Source organism: Phasianus colchicus, chromosome 6, assembly GCF_987193195.1.
Source record: "Phasianus colchicus chromosome 6, bPhaCol1.hap1.1, whole genome shotgun sequence".
Classification (NCBI taxonomy): Eukaryota; Metazoa; Chordata; class Aves; order Galliformes; family Phasianidae; genus Phasianus; species Phasianus colchicus.
The window spans coordinates 26,728,870-26,751,030 of record NC_143441.1 but is presented as its reverse complement, the minus strand read 5'-3'; the positions used below and the strand labels follow the sequence as shown (position 1 = coordinate 26,751,030).

The 22,161-nt window shown below is 36.7% G+C and overlaps 1 long non-coding RNA gene across 1 annotated transcript in view; it reads left to right on the top strand.

The window, feature by feature from the left end:
* Positions 1 to 14,461, top strand: part of LOC149917506 (uncharacterized) — a 113,701-nt gene extending 99,240 nt beyond the window's left edge. Inside the window, exons 2-3 of the long non-coding RNA XR_016467503.1 lie at positions 10,883 to 10,941; positions 14,028 to 14,461. This is a non-coding gene — a long non-coding RNA (uncharacterized LOC149917506). The remainder of the gene's footprint in view (positions 1 to 10,882; positions 10,942 to 14,027) is intronic.
* The last annotated feature ends 7,700 nt before the right edge of the window (positions 14,462 to 22,161 follow it).

The window sequence follows — 22,161 nt, the reverse complement described above, 5'->3', positions numbered from 1 at the left end:
TTTTCATTTTAGCTCAAACTGAGTTTTCTAGCATGTAGTGAATGGCACAGTGTGCAGCAAATTTATTGCCTGTGGCAGTTTTAGACTAGCTACAGCACTGCCAATTGTAAAAGGAGAGTTGGATTTGCCCTGTGTATTAGCAGCACTATGCAAGTTTTCAACAGTATTGCCTCTCCCTTACCTACTTTGTCTCATACCTTCAGGCACACAGATTCTCCTCATGGATTAGAATGTCTGAATGCAAAATCAAAGCTGTTAAGAAATATGTTCATTGTAGAAAGTTGTGGATAGGTAAAACACCTCCAATCAGCACCTCCAAAATTAATGATGTGATAAACATTTCAAATACATGTTGACTTCGATGAATCTATAGCTGTCAACTTCATCTCTTCTTACTCTTGAAGGGTTGTTCTTGGATCAACTCACATGTTCTTAAAAGCCCAGTCAGATTAGGGGAATAAGAATTTTTGCAATCTCAATTAGTTGAATGGAGACATTGTTATTGGAAAAAAAGAAAAAGGAAAAAGAAACCAACAGAATATTTGTTTACCACCTACTTAAAAGTTAATTGTACTTTAGACAGTGGTTTGAGAGTTTCAGAAGCAGTCCATGTCCCAGAACCAAGCTAACATTTTGAGCACACTGTCTCTCTCTTTGAAACATGTAATCTGTACTGTTCTGAGGACAAGTTTTCTGGTTTCAGTTCCATAGAATGAGCTGTTGCAATGGATGGGCAAGGTTAGGGAGTGGCATTTTTGCTTTACATTTCCATGAGGCAGGAAGGTTTGGGCTGTGATCTTGTGTGATAGTACCTTTATGCTTCTGAGTGTCTGCCTTGGAATTATCCATTAAGCCTCAGAGGGTGGTGTTCAAGGTGCTACACCAGATACCTCCATTCCCTGCCTCTTTCACTCTGGTGACACCTGCTAATAAGCAGGGCTGGTGTGAGGATCAGGCCTTGAGATTTACTCTTTTCTGGTGGAGCAGAAGCAGACTGCGTGAAGTGATGACTAGCTTGATTAAGTGTACATGAAATACAGGTAAAATATGAACACAGATTATGGTCATTTAATTACAAAATGAGTGATGGGTGTTCAGCGGGAGAGTGAAAGAAAATGCACACAAATGATTACCTGTAGTCTGAATGAAACCTCTGCTTAAATGTCAACTTCCACATGGCAGCACAGAGGCTTCCCAGACTGGAACAGACACTACACTTAACTGCTAAGCTGAAAGAGGGGCAGCCTGCTGAAAGTAGCTCAGCTCACACTGTGTCTTTTGCATACAGAAGAGCCTTCTGCTAATTCTGCTATCTCATTAGGAAACATTGCCCTACTTTTCTGTAACATGCAGCTCATAATGCTCTCAAACTGATGGATCTTCTGCATGGAATCAGAGGACAAGCAGTGATAGTAGTCAGAGTTCCTCTTTTGGAAACAAAACTGGAGACCTGCAGTACTATCCAGGGAAGTTTCTGTGCCTGGGAACAAGCCTGGGAAATGGAAACTGAGAAAAAGGAAATATATGGTCCCAGAGGCCCTTTAAAAACGTGATTTTAAATGCGAGTTAACAGCCTGAGTTTTGCTGAATTTCAAGGTTGTGGTTGTTTTTGTTTGTTTCTTTGACATTGCTTGATATTTTTCTGTTTTATTTTCCCATCCAATCCAATCTCTATGGATTAATATCCATGATGACATATGTATGTTGACATACGCTACTATTTGTTGCAAACTTAAAAAATGTTGCTGTCTTCTACAGCATTTTAACTAAACATGCATGGACTTTGCCAATTTGTAAACAGAACAAAGCACTGATGTATAAATCAAAGCAAATTAAAGCAACCTAGTTTACATTGTATAAACTTTGAAACGGTCTGCTTGTAAAACTACAATAGATTTGTTTTCTTTAGCAAATTGGCAATGTCATGTTTAATGACTGGCAGATTATAATGTGATACCAACTCTGCCAATGCAGGGACATATATGGACCTTCAGCTGTGGGAATTTTCAGTACAACTCATTCCTTCTTCTTCTTCTTCTTCTTTTTTTTTTTTTTTTTTGTAATTTCTTCCCTAGTCAGTATAAAGTGGCATTTTTCTCCACAATTAGAAAGATAGTACTAGACTCCATTCTACAGTGGTTTAAAATAAATGTATTTAAATAGTATGCAGAAAACTATATTGTTTTCTGCTGATAATAAAAGGAGATGATGTGACCAGCTTATTTTAGATGCTGAGCTGCTGAGCTTTTACACAAGAAAATTTAGATGAGAGGTACACAGCCTTTCTTACTCAGTAGTTCCCTTTTCCATTTCTTCAATGATGCTCCTCATAATGCTGACCAGAAGTAACGTGCTTTAAAGAATTTACTCAAATGTATTCAGGGAAGTTGTCATCTTGATATTCTATAAACTTTGTGTTCTCCACAAGATAGCAGTGGTTTTTTGAAGTATCCCACAGAAAGTATTCTCTGTTTTGGGTTTTTTTGTTTGTTTGTTTTAATAGACTCTGTTAGAACTGTCTCTGGTTTTCTGCCATGTATCAGTCATGGGAAAGACCAGAATGAAAGCAGGAGACTTGAGCAGAATAAAATCAGAAAGCTTTTTGTAGTTTTCTGACAATTTTTTTTTTGTTGTTATTGGAAAATAGGGGGAAGAAAAAAGGAGCTTGGATTTACTTCACTCAGCAGTCCAGCTTCAAAGACTCACAAGGCAGGGAAAAATCCACTTGACTGGCAGTCTGGCATAAAGGGAAGATATTAAAGGTTGATATAATAAGTGTGTTTTGTATAACATCTTAGGAAGGCTGCGCAACATAAAGATTATAAATCTTTGAGAAATGTTTCTAGACTTCTGTAGTTGTCTTCATATATTATGCAGTATTTATTGTAACAGGCACAAGGTATAAATTTTTCCCTCTCACAATTCAGTGTACGCATTTGGAAAGAATTTAAAGTACACCCAATTATAATTCTTCGAAACAATGAGGCTAGTTTCATAAAAGATTAATGGTCCTACTGGAGAAGAAAATTTTTAAAAAAAGATGACTCTCCAGCCACCTTCCTAATGTTTAACATTGGCCCCTCCACTGTCCAGCATCCAAAAATCATGTACCCCATCTTTGGTTACATTTAATATTTTATCCTTGTACAGTGAGCTGAAGTAAGCAGATGTGGTATGTAGATGTAGGCTGGCAGCTTAGTGCCCAGTCAATTGTTTTCATTTTCCTCCCATTCCACCATGGGATGTGAGATTGAATCAGAAAGAGCAAAGATACAAAAAATTTGTAGGTTAGGATAAAGTGGGAATGGGAAACAATAATAATAAATACAAGTGATGCAAGGGCAATAACCTATCATATCCCACTAGCAGACTGATGCTCAGCCAGTCCTCAAGCAATGGTTACTTTGGAAAAACTCCTCATGTCCCTTTTCCAGTACAGTATACCATCTGAGCTAATGCTGCAATCTTTTTAGCAGCAGGGTGGGTTTATTTTTTTAATTTAATTTATTTTTTTTGGCAGTTATCAGCCATCATTTTTAGCAGTCGGAAATTGCTACCTAACTTATCAACAAAGCTGGGGAAGTTTAGAGTCACCTTGACATCAGTCTTTGCCACTGTTCAAATATCCAAAAGTATTCTAGAATGTCCAATTCTCCCTAAACTTCCATGTCTGAATTATTTGATTTTGGATCAAATATCCCCAAGCATGAATTGCAAGTGGAAAAAATCCTGGAAAAATACATTTTTCATGCCAATAGGGATCTTGATTTGCCAGGCTTCACTGGCTTGTGAAGACATTGATTACATTTTCTGGTTTGCAGATAGATTTTGTTAAAACTTCCTTGATATTTTTTGGGGGCCTGAAGAGAAACAACTTCTCTGTCATACCTGAGGTGACTTATAAACGCAGCAGTAAATTAGCACACAAAAAAACACCTTGAAAGAATCTGTAGCTATGCCATTTATTTATTTTCTTATTACTTGACAGGAGCTCCTAAAGCAAATCACCAGTGTCCAAGTGGTAATTACATTTAGACTTCTTTGTTCTCAGTTAAAAGTGATTTGTCATTAAACAGAATCAAAGGCTGCCATTTAGTTCAAGTACAGACGAAATGTACTTGTATAATAAGCTATACATGCTCATATTTTAGGCTGTCTTTAATCACATTGTGAAATCTAGATTTGTAAAGGCACACACATAATAGAGAATTGGAGCATTAGTATCCTTTGTTCTTAAATTTCAATTACATAATCTCATTTCCTTTTGATTCAGTAGAAGTAATTAAGTCTGTCACATTGGTGGTCAGTCCCCAGACCTAGCTTGTGCTGCTACTTACTTTAGAAATACATTTCACCACTGATGCTTAAGTATCTATTAAAAAAGAAATTGTCACTCAGCCATTACTAAAGAAAAAATATTAGCATAGGAACAAGAAGGAATGAATTATGTTTTTCTGCTATGCTAGCATAAACCTTGACAATAACATTTGCTTTTGTTGAATGAAACTAGGCCTTCACTGGTGGTACAAAAAGAAAGATTGCAATAGTTTAATGTGATCATTGCTTCCTACAGTTTTGGACCACTAAGAAAACTATGGGCAGAATTTTTTTTTCCTTGGCATTTCAAAAAAGTAAAATCTATTGTGATTTCTCCCAAGAATGATTAACAAAAAGCAGTATTTGAGAAAACACATAATAACATTTACTTCTGTAAGAATCATCATGAGTTGTAGTGCTGATGTTTACACAATGTACAGTTCACAGTTGAAAAGATGTTATTTCAAGGCAATTTCTCCAGTGAATGAATGCATCATGCTGTTTGAAATGTAAAGTTCATAGGGAAACAGGCTCAGTACTGTGTAACTACATAAGGTCTGCTTTCTCTTTGCCTTTCTTGCTCACATACATGACTACCTCAAGAACATCTTTTGAAAGAATGCCGCCTGGTTATCCCTGAATTGCATACAACTTTCAAGAAGGTGGTTAGACATCAAATAAATATAATGCAAAGAACCAAAATCCCTCAAAATCTTGGCAACTCATCAACGTTCCCTAGGCAACCAAATAAGTTTGCTGCTGTCAATGAGTAATGTTGTAGGTGTTTGCAAATCATACAAGTGTCTCTATTTTATCCATCTGATCAGAGTACAAGTAAAGAGAAACACTGTTTAAATATCTCTGATCAAATCTCAACTCTTGTGAAAATCTTATTATAATTATGTGAAAATTTAGAAAAAATTATTGTGATTACACAGTTTCTTCTGTGTTGTTTTGTCTTTTTTTGGAACTGAATTACATTAGTATGATCTTTTTATGAAGCTCTCAAATGTTGGTGTTGTACTTTCTGTGTATCACCACAGACTAATCAATTAATTTCTTTTTTGTATTTAGACATGGATTTGATAGCCTCTTGCAAATATTAATTAATATTAAAATATTAACCATTGTTAATATTAAGGTGTAAACATGTTTCAGATAAGGTATATGAAGATATAATATCATGCTGTTATATTGCCCTTTCTTTTTTTCTACTAAACCTGTGGGGACAAACAAGATAATTAAAAATTATAATTCTGATATACATTCAAGGTAAAGTTCAGCTGAACTTCAATGTTTGTAACTATATATATAATATACAAGTAGAGACATATTAAAAGAAATTACTTTAGGTTATCCAAATCTGTAAAGGAAAGGGTTGTTATTCTAGTGTTATTCACTTTAGCTTGTTTCTTCATTTTGTAGCCTATTTCACAAGAATCCAACTACTTAGGAGAATTTTATTAAATATATTTTTGAACCTAAAGGATAAATTAGTCCCAGGTAGACTAGAATCTATTACATTTTGTTTCAGATCTCTCAGTGGATTCTTTTCTGTAGGTTTGGGGTTCTTTATTTATTTATTTATTTCAAATTTTCCTGAGAAATAACTTTACCCCTTACATGTTTGGGCAAAGTAAGAAAGGGCTTGGGGACAATGACTGATGTGGAATTTAATTCAATAGTGACTGTTTTGGTTGGGAGGGTTCTGCCAAATCATGCAACAATTTAAACAAGATAGTCATATGAATAAGGCTGGTTTCCAGTTAGAATAGAGTCTAGAACTATTGCAGTAAGGGCAGTGACTTTTGCTTGTTGAGTGACTTTGTATATGATCTGTGAACAGCCATGGGCTTAAAGAACAAGTGAATCTTCCTGGAGCCTGGACAGTGCTAGGGCCAGTGTTGGCAGCAGCAGCCAACTTTTTGACTGACAAACTCCATTAGAGGCACGTCATACCTAATTATTTCTCAACTTTTGTTCATACCTTTGAAAGAATACCTGAGGATTTACATTATTATTTTCAGAAAGGGGAATATTCTACTCTTTTCCCTTCCTTCTTGCTTATTTCTTTTTCCTTCTTTATGCCAATACAGTAATTTCTGAGGCTTAGCAGTGAGTCAGATTGGTGAGCTCTCTTGCAGTGGTTACTGCTCAGACACCAGATATCTCTGGAAGAGTTGGTTGAGCTCCTAGCAGAGCTGAGGGTATTCTGGGCAGTGTGGGCCCAGGGCAGGCAGTGAGGACAACTTCTGTAATACGCACCCTTCCAGAAAGTCGCTTGGTTCTGTTCTCTAAGAGATTAAATTGGGGTGCTGGAGACTGCATGAAAAGCTGTAGTGTTCAGCCAAACCCTCCTATACCAGGGAAGTTCTTGAAGAGCTTAGCTTGCTGCTTTAGACTTAGTCACAAGGAAGCAGTGCAAGTAAAGTAAACAAGTATATAATGTGCTAGCAGGATTTTACCACATGTAAAAAGAGTATCTTAGTGTGTTTACTTTTTTCATACTCTGTCTTTATGTTAAAACCATTCCATTCCAGGCAGTGAAACATTGTGTTTCTGCTTGGACTTTCCCACTACTGGACCCCTCTCCCCTCCCTACAAGCTCTGAAAAATGTTGACTGGATGTTGAGTGTCTAGCTGGAGTTCAGCCCAGCACTAGGCTGACATCCTTAACACCCATTTTTCAAAGCTCTGATGAGTGTTTGCCAGATGCCCAGCTGCTATTCCATGGGCTCAGCAGATCTATCACCACACCCAAGCTGAAGAGCTGCCTGTCAGAGTGTGTGCAAAGGCAGTACACTGTTGCAAAAATCTCTTTCACGGTGACTCTGATTTCAAGATTTTCTAGGAAATTATTATTATCCTTACTATAGTATTTTGGAAAGAAGGTTTTTTGAGGATAGCAATCCTATAGTTCTTTTAGATGTGTGACTGTCATTGATAGTTACATTGTCTGTCCAAATAAAATCATTAAAATAAAGAAAAAAGATTGAAACAACAAATCCAAGACCTACCCATAAACAAAGCATGTTCTCTGGTGTTCAAAGTCTTAGTCTAAAATCCTACTCTCACCTCTTTTCACAGAAAATTTCGGGCAGTCTTGCCGTGGAAGAGGAGTGTGCTCTGCTAGAGAAATAAAGGCTCTACAGCCATCAGCCCCTCATTATTCACACTGCTTGCATACTTGGGACTCTGGTTTATGATCACTACAGGGCAATGACTATTCGCAAATAAAGCCAAATATACATTCTTAAAAGACACATCTATACCTGAGGACCAGTATATAAAGCTGAAACAAACAACAAAAAGAAATGAACTATTCTTAAGCACTTTCAGCATCGCTGGGTACCTTCATCAGGATTCTTTTCACCAGTATTTTATAAACATACTGAATGCTAGACATTGGTCCTAATTAAGCTTTTTTTTTTTTTTAATTCCCTTTTTTTTTCCTGTTTATGAATATTAGTAATTTCAGAACTTTTACTGGTTTCTGAAAAGTCAAATAATCATTTCTTCCTATCAAAGGAGTGAATGTGTGATTTTTTTTCTGCTACTGTTTTTCTTTTGGTAGGTGATGGCAGCAGTGTCTCCCTGGGGGTTCCCCAGGGTTATACAGTGCATCTTGCTTTTTTTTTTTTTTACACTTAAGGAAGTGTAGTCATGTAGCTGTTGTTATTTAATTTCAGTAAAATAGTTGTAATCATGGTCAGAAATAATGTCAAAGAAACTCCATATACACTACTTCGTATACATTGTTTAATGGGCTGATTTAACTACAACAAGCCTTTAATGAAAGAGTTTAATTATGGACACAGAACAATTTATTCAACTTCCAATGCAATTAATTTCACTGGTGTAGGGGAAAGGGGAAATGGAAACTCAACACTCCTTTTAAATCTCTATACACAGTTTCCAGTATGTTACAGGTTATAGGATGCTGGGTATGCAATGTGCATAGAGTTTCAGCAATTTAAACAGTATGCATATCATTAGGATTACCGTTTCTCATTAATTCCATGTCCTCTTATAAACAGCATAAATATCTATCCCTGAGCTATCTGTTCAATGAGGAGATTGGTATGTGAAATGTAATAAATCCATTGTTTTATTATGGTTTCAACTGCACTCCTGTTGAGAAAATTACACTATTTAATAATGACCCCAAATGAAGTGAAGTGAAATAAAGTCTGTATTGTTTTGCTGGCTTGCTCTTAGCCTGTCATGCGGCCTTACAAACACAAAAGAGCAAACTGTGCTTCAGTAGCAAGCTGTACTGTGTGAAGGATGATATCCACGGCTGCGGAATAAAGCCTATCAAGGGAACAAGTGATGCAGAAGCACAGCTATGAAATAAGCTTGTGTGCTGTTCAACAGACTTCTTATTAAAGGCTGCTAGTTGGTTCCTAGAGCTAAAATACAAAAGAAAAATATACCTAGGATCTAAATATAGAAACAGCAATGCTTGTTTTGGTATCTTCATCCTGGAAAAAGCAGAGTGTCTATAAACATCTTACCTTCCGCTGTGCAGGGTGCAGTGGTGGCAATGTTAATGTTACAGCAGTACTCTAGACTTTATTCAAGGTAGTAGATTCTGAGTGCTGGGTAGTCTGATTTCCCATGTAAATTATTTTCTTGTTTTGATGGTTTGTTTAAACACAGGACAGTATAATGCCAGTAATGAACTGTTCATGCAGGGTAGGTTCTGCAGTGGGCTCAGCTCTTTGCAGTCTTACATGGTATTTGAAAGAATACATGGGAAGCCATTGAGTCTATGTAGAGCTGAATCCTCCTTGCATGTTGAAAGCTTTGAGGACACGTGTATTTGAAGAAACTGCAGACATGCCTATCTTTGTTAGCCAAAGCCAATTTTTAAAAATGTGCAGTACTTACAGAACATTAACTTTCATTCAGCTTTTCATGTTCTTGTTAATACAATAACAGTCCCAGAACTGTTTATTATTTTTTTTTAGACAACCATACCTTCTTTGAAATTGAGGAGCAGTGAACTTCATATGTTGCATTTGCTCTGCATGATTTATTAATCAAATTTATTAAGAGAACAGCTTAGGAAAATCCTGCTGTTTGATACTGCAGAAAACCAAGGAAACCAAGAACCCTGTATAGAAATGTTTCAAGGAAGGATGGTCTGTAGATTAGGTTTCAATCCTCAACATATAAATCAGGCTTGTGAGTCTTGCTTTATACCATCACAAAGTGTAGAAATGCTCAGAAACAATTTCTATCTATTGGTGTTTCCTCTCATACTTGAAGTAATTTCTTTGCTCATTTTTATTTTTTAACTGGATTGATCTTCTACTATTGAAAACAGTAGTACAGATGACAAAACATAGAATGTAGTTCTTTGTGCTGATCAAAAGTACTTGCTGCTCCAAGTATTCTTGTCCCGAAGGACACTCTGCTATACTGTTCTTAACATCTCTTTGTATGAGGCCTGAAAAACATAGTCTTTTGTCACAGCACACATATGTGTGTATACATAAGTACCTAACCTTGTATGTGTTTAAAGGGAGGAGGAAAAAATCTGTATATTTGTGATGTAGCCTGTTTTTGTCATTCAAGGAATCTGTTAGGAATGAATGGATTTAGGTTGTCACCCACTTCAACCAAAATCTGCTATTTAATTCCAATATAAACTTATATCTTGGTTTGGCATTGTAAAAGTTGGTATTTAAATTCTAATCCTATGTATGTGCCACTTCTAACTGAAGTCAATCACTGCCTTCTGTGGGGTAGGGCTCTTAATATGAGCTCATCCTAGCAAATGAACCCACTAGTTCATAGCAGATTAAGAGTACTCCTTATGCTTCATGCAAGTTAACTGATCATATAAGACTGATGCTGCAGAATAGAAAGGACAGGGACCATATACTTGATGTCCCATTTCCAGGCTGTTTTTGTGAATAATAGCTTCTGTCCTCAGATGCCTTTCTGCTGACTTTTGGTAACTCAGTTTTTTGTCAGTGTGCTTACACATCTCCAAGACGTATGTCCTGTATGTTGAAAACCATGAATTTAGATGCAAATTAATTAAGAATTAGAGATTTCTTTGGAAAATGTGTTTTGAAGTATGGTTAATGGATACTGTTAACTGTAGTATAAAAGAATTAAGGGAGTTTGGAGGCTTTTTTAATAAAAAAAAATAGATGCTTGTTTCCCTCTGCTTTGCTTACATAACAACTATCAGGTGTGCTCTTAACTTGCTTATATGCCAAGCAGTTCTGTGTTTTATATAGCAGCATGAGTAAAGTAGAAGTGCTAACCAGGTCTTGCTTGATTAGAACAGCTGTACTTTTTTTTTTTTTTTTTTTTTTCCTTCTAAATAATAGAGAAGCAAGAATGACTCAGAAAGCTCAATGCCTGTGTCCAGGACACAGCAGGAACAAGCAACATCATGTAATAGGTGAAATGCCAAGAGTAGAAATGTTCTTTCCCTTTGGCTAGTGCAGGGGGAAATGTTTAGTTTGGTCTTGCTGTACTGCTACTGCCAGACAGACCAGTAATTACTGCATTCTTGAGCAAATTCTGTATTTTTCTTTGTTAGGACTGCGATTTTTCCTAGCCATCACCAGAAGAGCAAAGAGACAATGCACATGGATTTTGGCAAGTACCTATTTCATTAGGTTTTTCTCAGGAACTATGTATCATTGTCTGACATACCATTTTAACAATGTGTCTTTAGTGCTTTGTCTTTGAAGCCTAAAATCACCACCTTTTTCTTGACATGAAAACTCCTGAGATCAGTCTTATACCAGAGCCTGTGCACCAGCCATTGATATCATGCTAAAGAAAATAACTCCCACAACAATTGCTCTAGAGGTGAAGCAGCTGCCACTTCATGACTGAGTAGAACATGTAGAGTGAGTTATTTTCATATGAATTAAAGTAGTTTGTGAAAATACAAATCTCAAAATAGAGAAGGCTACTTACAAATCCAGATTTCTAATTGCCTTCCAGATAGATCAGTCTCTAGGTCTTACTTCCTATTTTTCCTATGGATTCTGTAAGAGGACATCTGTCTCAGCTTTTTTTTAGATTTGACAACAGATTATTTTTATTCTGTGAAGGATCTCAAACTGTCCACTAGTCCCAAAGTATATAGATGTGACAGTGCAAATAAGGGAAGGGCAACTTCAGTGGCAGTATGCTCTCTGCCTGGTTTCATACAAGTTCATATTCTCCTTATGTAGTCAACAAAACTATAAGCATTTTCTTTCTATGGTGCTTCATACACATGATAACCTTTTCCTCTCTCAAACGTCATGTTCAGTATTGGCTATTGAATTACCTTGTCTAGATAATTTCTGATCTGTACACATCACAGAACCTTGAGACTAATTTATTTGACTGTTTTCTAAGATTTATCTTTTGGGGGCGAAAAATAAAAGTGGATTTTTTTAAAAAAATCTATTAGTCACTGAAAAAAATGTACGTAAAGAGAGACAGAAATATTTAAGTGAATGTGACTGCAGCAGTGAATTCTGTCAGATGCAGAAATATGCAAGAGTATAAGTGAACTAATCGGAACATATTTGGGAGATTTTGTCTGTGACAGTCTCACAACAACAGCTGCTGCTGAACTATGTGTTATGGTTGGAGTCTTTCTGCCTGGGCAGCATTCCTCCTGGTGTGAAAAGTAGAGGTTACTCTAGTTCTTGCATTTTAAGAAAGCCTGAATGCTTCCTAAACTAGCTTGAAAATGCCTGCAAGTTTGTTTGTGTTTTGGATTTCATGCCTACAGAATAGTTCAGATGATGAAGATGACACAAGTCTTAAATGTTAAATGTTACTTTCTATTTAATATCTGTACCAAAGCAACTTACTGTTATGGCATGAGCTAAGAAGTAAGAAATTAGAGACGTGAATGGTTAGATATTACACTTTTACAGCCAAGGATTATTACATACAATCCAAGAAGGAATGGACTACTGCTGGTCAATATATTTAGGGCTGATTAATACTTGCTTATGTTCACAGTGGGCAAGATCTGCAAATGCATGGAAAAATTATTATAATTTTATATTGTGGTAGCACTGGAAAACTCATTAAATGTACTTTTTCCTACTGAGCTAAACACTGTTCAGGCAAAAAGAAGAAAAGAAAGTGCCCGTCTGAAATGTTTTCAAATCTAAAGAGAGAAAAGCTGTATACAGCAAACATAAGGAAGCAGGCAGAGAGCTCAAGGTAGCAGTGCCATAGTTGTGCTTGATGTAGTAGGCAATAGTCACATTTGCCTGTTGTTTAAATTTTCTCAAGTGGCAGATGCAGGCTTAGAGACTCTATAAATTGATATTTTGGGAGACAGAAAAACAAAGACAGTGCAAGGGTGTGTGTCCAGTAGAGAAGGGAGATGAACAGAAGGAGAAGCATAACTGCTTGAAGAAATGTTTTTCTGTTGTGTGAAAGTACCTTAGATCTGCCATACGGATATGTCCCTGTGTAATTTTTGCCAGCTTTCAGCAATCAGAAATATAAGTAGTTAATACTTATAAAGCTGCGTTAGCAAACATGAATATCCTTCACAAGGATATCTTGGATAAAGTAGATATACTGTGGGGTGAGGGTAGGGTGGAGTAGAAAAGGAAGGACATATGGAAGTAAGTGATATGATTGCAATGCTATTCATTGCTAATGTACAAAAATTGGACTTCATTAATTGTGATAAATCATGAGAACAAAGATTCTTGTAGGTATTTACCTTATCTAACATATTTCTGAGTGCTTTTCTGCAACTAAAATCTTAAACCTTAACAAGTTTATAAGGTCAGGAAAGGATGTGTTGAAAATTCATGGTGTGTGTGGGTGCACTCATGTCGGTTTTGAACCTGTTGATTTTCATCTGACTGCAAAGGGACTGTCAAGTTCTCTGCTATAGTTTGGGTCCTTCAAAATTTTGGAAAAGCATGTTCCTGGAAAGAGTAGATAAACCCTATAATGGAACCACAAAACAATCTTCATTGAGTCTTGCTTCTTTCTTCAGTAGCTAGATCAGTCATCTATGAGCTGCAAATCCACATGGAATTAGTCATGCTTGTAACTAGACTTCAGACTGATGCTCCCAGAACTTCTCGTTTAACCACATGACCTTATTCATGGCTTCCGACTAGGTTATGAGTGGACAACATTTCTTTCTTGCAGTCTTAGCTTGAAAAAGATGCTCAATCTCATATTTGATTGAACACATCAGGAATGAAAAGGTAAAGGCTGTTTTTTCTCACAGTTGTCACCCATTTCAACACAACTTTCTGCACTGCTTATTAAACCATCCAGTTCCATGAGTGTTACTGCTGCTGTCATTGTGATTCCATATTTTTCCTCAGGGACTTTCAGTCCCATTACCCAGCATTCTGTGGACAAGGTTTATGCACCTGCTCTGTCTGTCTTGTGTTTAGGACCCTTTATTTTTTCTTGTTTGTCAGCAATCTTGTCTCATAAAACAAGTTCTAGGCTTATTGACTTTTACATTCATTGAACTAGTTCAGTAATAGCAGAAAATTATATATTTTTTTCCAGATTGCTTTAGAAGTACTTAGACCTTATTAATACAGAGCGTATGAAGGCTGCTTAGAAATTAATGCCTTCTATTTTATTATGTTGATCTGCAACATCAGAAACAAATATTGGTGGTATGGTACTAGAGGTTGAACTTTCCCACTAATATTCCGTTATATTTTGTTGTTTTGTGACAGATGGCAGCAGAGGAGAAGTCTGACAAAAAGCATATCCATGCAAATCAGCTAACAGTGGTGAATGTTGAAAAATAGCATTTTGTAGCTGAAAATATGCTCTATCAAATAGTTTATTATGCTTTTTGTATCTGTTGTAGTTTCCATGGAAATACTTAGGAGACATTACTTGCAGTGACCTACGTATGTTAAAATTACTGTATGAATTCCGTTATATTTAATAGCTATCATCTCACTTGACAGTTGTATTCTGTTTTCTGAAAAAAAAATATTCTTAGACTCACAAGTTCTTTATAGTTTTCCTTCACCTGAATCTATTGTATTAAATAATACTTGTGCTGGTACACAATCTTTTTTTCAAAGTAGCCTTTATTTTGGCATCGAGGTTAAAACAGTGAGACCTGAAGAGAACTAAGAAAACAGTTACTACAGGCTGTTGCCACATATCTATACCACATGCTCTAAGCAGTTTTGTGTGAAAGTATCATTGCAACAATAATACAGGTTTTAATTAAATGCTAGTGAACAAAAAATATTCTGTTGTCTATTAATTTGAAATATTTCTTGACTGCAGTTGATTATAAGGCTGTGTAGAGCTTTGGCAACCATATATTTATTAATAAGGGAGTTATATATAAGTTTGTACAGTCACAAGAGACTTCTGAATCTCCTGTTCTGTATATGATTTTATTCCCCTGTTCTTTTAAAATGAAGAAAGACCAGATTATAAAGATAATTTTCTGAGTATTCTGCTGGGCCATATTAGAAATACTTGCCATTTCACAGTACAATGGCACTCTATTAAGCTGGTCAACTTTTTCATTTTGCAGAAAGTGCTTAGAAGATGTTCTGTAACTTTAGTGGAAAATATGCCATCTTTTGAAATAGCTATAAATATATGTTCCAGGCATGAGTTTTGTGGTTTATATATAGTATAGGAATGTACATAACATTCACTGTGAAGAATGAGTGAAGAATGACAGAAATGTTTAGAAGAGATATTAGAAAGCCACATATCCAAGGAAGATCCTAACCAATTCTTCAATGACATGGAAAATGCAATCTGCTTTTCATTCTAAATCACAGATAGAAAGAGATGAGCTATATCAAAGTGTTTCACTATTATTTCACCCACATGCTTTTGTGACAGAGTTCATGTATTTCTCTAATGCAGATGATGTATGCAGAGTGGATATTTTGTGGAATGGGAGCCCATACTGGAAGTCAACATCTTAATGATGTTCTTAGTAGTTGCACAATATTAGTGCATTATTTCTCATTATTTGTTTCTACTTTTTAAATGATGAAGTTCATACATATATGTTTCAATTAAAATGTATTTTGTCCTTCTAAAGTTTAAAGTTATTTAATGTGGTTAGTGGAGAGCCAGGGTCATATTTATAAAATAGGTATTTTTAATGGAAGTGCCATGAACAAGTTTGCTGAAGCAAAATTTCTGGATCTATAGTCCTTTTTTTTAACGAGGGATGAGAAGTCCTGTTTTGTAGGATGTGGAAGGATGGAAGACCTATAGTGTCAGGTAACTGGACAGTTTGAAGTCAGTCTTGGAATCATAAGCAGCAGATGAGGTTGACTTCTGAAAACAATGGAGATTTTGTACCTGTCAAGTAGCTTTTACTTTGAAAACAAGTTCAATAAATTTTGGATAAGATGACCAAGATATTTCTGCACATGAGTTTAAACACTGACAAGTCTTTTCACTGACCCTTTATCTCAAACAATATCCAGTGAGTTCCAGCTTTGCCTTTGTTTTATTCACTGTCCTTTTTTTTCTGTATTATGTGTTCAGGAGTGTCAAAGATTCATTTAATGCATTGGGCTGAAGTACCTTGTTTGTTACGACTATATGAACTAATCTTACGTAACATCTAAAGAGACACAGATCCAGGAGAAAATACAAATATGAAAGGCTAGAAAAGTAAATTCTAATGTTAGAAAGTAATTGTCTGTGTGACCCTTGACATTTGCAATGCATGATGCCATCCAGCCTAGGGCATGGTTAGCAATAATTTATAGACATGGAAGGAAAGTTACTTTATTGTGTCTAGGCTTTGTTTTATTCATGAAAAATCCAACAGAGTATCATTCTCAGTCTGTTTGTGTGATGGATTTTGGATGGCAGGGCGATTATAATAATTCCTGTAGAAATGTCATACTTGGAAAACAGGCTGAGGTGCCAGCGTAAGGTGTGGAAAAATGCTCATGCTTTATCTTTGTGCTGGTTATGTTCTTATGATTTTCTCAAGCACTTGAAGGCAACCTGTCACCAATAAGCTAGTCTTTTTTTTTGCTCTGCTTTGTAAAGACTGTTCCTTGGAGAACATGTTGGCTAACTCACTTTCTTTGCAATCATGGTAATTAACTCCTAGAATTTTGGGGGTATTTTGTGCTGAAAAAGTCTGTATTCATGGTTATACAATGAGTGTGTGGTACTACTGCTAGAAATAACAAACTGCTTTGTGCAGTACTGCCTAGTTTTGTGAAACTAGATCAATTGTAACAAGTGTGTTGATTTGATCCAATAGTAGATGGGTCTAAAATAACTTGGAAGTCCTATTTCCAAGCTGCTGAAATATCTCAAAAATAGACCTCCCTGGAACTATTACCTTAACTGTGCCTTAATGTAGAAACAGAAACCAGCCACCCAAAAAAGGCAAAATTAACCTAGTATATGAGGCTTGACTTAGCCTTTGAAACAATGGCTCCTTTTTTGTTTTGTACAGCGCTTAGTCCTGGTGTGTGTGTGAGGCTGTTGGGTGTTGCTGAAATATGGATGTCGAACATCCAGAACACGAGAGCAATGCAGACAGATGAGTGAGTCTGGTTTGCAAATGTTAAATCACACCCACAAACTACTTTCCTTTGTGCACTTCCCGACCTCTTGGCACATTCCAAAGGAGAAATAAATGGATATACCTGAGCTGATCTCTCTCTCACACTGAATGTGTATTAGTTGTGCTGGGAAAGTAATAGCATATGTAAGGTAATTTTTTAAAGATTATACAAAGCTGGAATATATATATATATTTTGCATGTAGTGGAATCAGGATAAGTAATTGGTCATAATTAGTAAAATTATCAGCAGCAGAAATTATTTTGGGGGTAATTTATGCTGAGCACTAAAGATAAATCATGCCCTATAGCCCTTTCTAGTGATATCTCAAAGTAAGTTTGTAGAAATATTGCTATAATTTCCTACCAGCCCCTGCACAATTCAGTGTTGCTGTAGTGTGTAAAATTCCCAGTGCACCAATAAAAATGTAGTTCTGTGTACGAATGGAGGGAGGCTGAGGAAACAGAATTCTGACACCTTGCCTCATTGTAGTCATTAAGAAGAGTGAAAAGGAAAGCCAAAAAGTCTTGAAGTGCCTCCCTTGTTTGCAAGAAGTGAAGCTCTTTGCTCCTTGCTGCTTTATATACAGCAAAGGTTTGGTTTCACACAGAGTCACTGCTCTGACCTTGCAAGTATTTCCAGGCATTCACATAGTTGTTCATTCTGACTGGGCAACTGGTGTGGCCTGGGACGAACACAGCAGGTGAGGTCTCTCCAGCTGTGCATCTGATGGAGCTGCTGTCATCTATACTGCAGCGAGTGTAAATCCTACTGCAGGAGAGGCAGTTGCTCAGGAAGGGATAAACTGCTTTTAGGACAAGGACTGTAAAGAATGCAGCTTGTGTGGAGGAGGGGGAGATTTCTGTTTAGAGTGTGCTTCTGGGGTGAAGGGGTGGTGAGGTAGAGGAGTTTCTTTATTTTAACCTGGAAGATACATAGGTGCAAAACTACATTATGGAGGATATTTTCATAGCTCAAAGAATTACTAAATAACCTCCCCTAATTTTTTTTTTATTTTATTTTTTTTATTTGGTTAGATACAGTGTACTGTGGAGATAAAATCTTCTATGTAGTATTCTGAACAACAGTTTCATTTAAGGCCTTTAAAGTGTGAATATTCCTTCAGAAATAGCTTTTCAAGAATTCTGTTAAGTTTGGGATGACAGAGTGGTAACTCACAAGCGAGAATTCTTAAAATAATGCCAAATTAAATAAAATCACTGTTAAGGTCACAGTTACAGGGAACTAAACATTTGAAACAGGCTGCTTTTATAAGCTGTCAAGGGTTTGGTAAACTTTGCTGACCTATGAAAAAGCATAAGAATAATCATCAGTGCTCACATTCTGGCTTAAGAGCCATCAAACTACACTCATTCAGGACCACCAGATGTGCTGCCAGGCTATCTTTGCTGGAACTGGGTTTTCATCTTCCAAGTCATATGTGTGGGAGAAAAGGGCTGCTGAACTTTAGTGACTGCCTCCCTTGTGTTGCATGTCACCATTCTCCTTGCAAGATGTAACACGTGCTGCGACTGAACTTCTTTCCACTGCCAAGGAGTTATTCCCTCAGAGGGGTGGGACTGCTACCAGAGGGCTAATAGCACTTAAAGCTTCTGAGGAAGATTTTTCATAAACCTAAGAGGTGCCGGAGAAAGGACTTGAATAGTCTTCTTGGAAGGAATTGAAATATGCCTGCATTTTGAGTAGGAAAAAAAAAGTTTTTGTTTTTGTTTTTTTTTTTTTGCATTGTAGTTTCAGTACAGTTTAGGTACATGTAATTTCTTAAATCTGCTTGTAAATCTGATTTATCTGTTATCCCTGTACAATGTTTATAGCAGATGAGCCACGCCTAAATATTGGTATTTTCCAAACAGCCTGACGCAGTTATGTACTCTACTTTTGTCAGTTCTTTATGCTCTCTAAGCACTAATTCTCTCAAGTCTCTTGGAGCTGCTGGGCTATGTTTCCAGTGCTGTGGTCCATCTGCTAGGTGGTGAATATAACGTGATACAAACACAGATGTTTCCCTTTCTTTCGGAAAGAATAACACTCCTAATTGCAGCTGGAGAGCCAGAAATATTGCCCATTATCAACAGCTCTAAGAGAGGTAGAGAGATTAGAAGAACTGGAGCTTGTCACTAAATAATTCAGATTGGCAAGAAATAAAGAAAAAAGTTTTTAATCCAGCAAAGCAATTATTCTACTCAGATACGACTTTAAATGTTTTTTTTTATGTTTGATTTTTTTTTTTCTTCCCCAAATAACGGCCTAATGAAAGTAAGAGTCTTCTTATTTCTGAGGTGGAAATGTTAGTCTAAAAATAAGACTTCCCAAGCAGTGCCAAGTATTCTTTGTTACATCAGGGCTGTAAATATCTCACTGTGCCCTCTGTTGTTTGTCATTGGTCATGCCATTGGCATGACAGCATGAATTCTAAAGCTTTTATTTTCTCTGCTAGTCCCCAGGTGTGGATAGGTGTGCCCATGGCGTAACACTGAATAGCTTTTATCTCCTAAGCAGCCCAGTGAATTCTCAGTGAAGCTCACAGGCAAACATAGCCCTTTTCTGTTGATTTTTTGACCTCATAACCAAAAGCATGAAGAGGAAATGAGCACTGACAACACAGAACAAGAGTTTCCATTTGCATAGTGATCTCAGAGAAAGCAGCACAAAAGCAGCCTGAGAAGCTTAAGCAAAGTTGCTGAGGCAGGTCCCTTCTTGCTTCACTCTCTGGTACACAACTGTTTTCTTTATTTAAAACATTTATATATACATATGTTTAATTTAAGGCCCTTAATTAAATGCTAAAGAAGCCATCTTTTTAGTTCAGTTTAACTAACAGGAGTGAGTCATCCAAAGATGAGGTGCTGTAGCTGTACTGTGAGAGACACTTCCCGAGGTCTGTCCCAGGCAAAGCAGCATGCTGCAATTACCTGAAGACAAGGTGTCTTGTGTTTGCTGTGATTTAAAGTTAGGATGGGTGGTGCACATTGATCTACCAGCCTCATTCTTCCAGGACTCTTCTGAGGTCAAGCCCTTAGTAATAACAGGAGAGTGATCTTTGGACACTTCACTCTGCTGGTATATTCCTGTGAAATAGAGATGCATAGTGAGCAGAAATTTATATTTGGAGGACAAGAAAGCTAGAAATATGTCTTTTTTTTTTTTCTTTTTTTTCCCCCCTCTGTTCACATTGTTTGATCATTTATAACAGGTGAGCAATTTGGTCTAATTTGCAGGGTAGATCCAACACCAAATTTGGCCCTGCTCTAAGTGCGGGCCCACTCCAGAGGAATCTCCCAGACTAAATTATTGCTGGCATATATCAACCATCAAGCTAATTCAACTACTTCATCAAGAATAACAACAACAACAACAAAAGTGATTGAAAATTCATTTCTTCCTTTTTGGAACAGTTATTTTGCATTTTCAATATTCTGTTTGTCACAGGGCTTCTCTTTAGAGTAGTTCCTGGCTTAATAAGTTGATTGATGACTAGAAATACTTGAAATCTGCAGTGCTTCATGTCTGTAGAAGCTACTGCCTGCTTATGTTTGATTCTATCCAAGTTTATTCCTTATGAGGTTTCCCTATGAGGTGCTGTGTGGATAGTGCAGAACTTCCCCCTTCTCATGGCAAGTTTTTTCTCTCAGTTCTGTTTTTGAAGGTTCCTGCACAAGCTGTCCTTAAGTTATTTGAGTGGCAACATATTTTGAAACATAAACAGTGTAACTATTAAGTTGTCCACTGAAACTGAAGAAATTTAAGAGTGCTCATACAGGCAAATCTTCCAGTAGGTTTGCAGAGGAATGGCAGTGCACATCTGGGAACTGGTGTTGTTTTCTTATGCCTCTATAGCTCTCTGCCCAGTGCTCTTCTACCTTCATTCTTTGTCTTTCTGCAATGGTTTCAGCTGCTGCTTTGTCAGCTGATTTTCTTGCACATCTGCTCAGTATTATATCCTTAAGCAGGAGCATGATCATACTGGGGTCTCAGAGGCTGCCATTCACACACAACCTTAAGATACTTGCAAAGATCAATTTATTTGAAAAATACCAAATGGAGTAGCTGAGCTATAGTCATGTAATTTGCCTTTAGCCTTCGCAAGCAAAGAGATAGAGAAGAAAGCAGTGGGTCCAGTAATATCTTCAGCCACTGCAGAAGTGTGCTTCAGTGAACAAGTCTCAGGACTCTTGGAATTAAACCTGGGGAATAACCACACTAATGTATATTTTAAATAAATTATTTATTTCACTGTCTAAATGCAGAAATTAATGCTGTCTGTTATGTGACCAGTGACCTTCATTCTTTGCTGCCTAAGTCTTTTGAGTCTTGGTGAATACAAGAGCATGTCAGCCTCAGTAGCTGCCAGATTTGAACTTTGATTCGACCTGTTGAAACTTCTGCACTTCTTTTGGAAATCATGTTCTGCCTCGTTAGCTTCTCATGAAGCTTCTTTTTGAGATAATTCATGAGCTTTCTTGGGTAGTTCCAAATCAAAACATCTTAGAAGTTGGGATAGGCAACATGGAAGAGCTGAAAAGCAACCTTTAGGATAAAGATTGAATGTTCCTTCAGAAAACAGCCAGTACTAGATTCAGATAGAATATTGTCACTGAATTTTTCGTGATATTTCCCTTTGATGTAACATTTCTATATGTAAATAAGACATAAGTATGTCTGGATGAGGTCCAGCTTTGTGATGGAACAAGAATGAAGCATCTCTTTCTGTGCCCTGATTTTCATGAAGAAAACTCAGACATAGGCAAAAAGCATTTGTGTTGTGTTCCTGAGAGTCTTCTGTTTTGCAATAGAAAGTCAAGGAGTAAGATTTTGAGATTAAAAAAAAAAATAAGACATAGGTATCAATCTCCAAGTTTTTTCTTTCTTCAAAATATTTTGAAGTGCAATACCTCACATATTTTAGATGCACTGTCCAAGTACAATATTTCCAGTTGGGAATATGCTAACATCTGCATGCTGTTTTCTTCTGATAGTGGAAGAGTACAAGAATCATAATTTCTGACTTTTGAGCAAGTCTTTTCTTAACAAAAAAAGATTTGATTCTGCAGACCAAATGGCAAAGCCACATGGCCTGCCAGGGGTTTATTTTAAGCTTGAAGTACTAAACAGATTTAGACTGAATAGTCACTGAAGCACAAAACAAAAGTTGCAGTTAGCCACAGGCATAAGTCAAAGAAAACAGTACTTTTCCATGAACAAGACCAATGAAAGATCTGCTCATCGCTCCTGTAGAGACTTGAAATCTGAAAGAAGTATGGG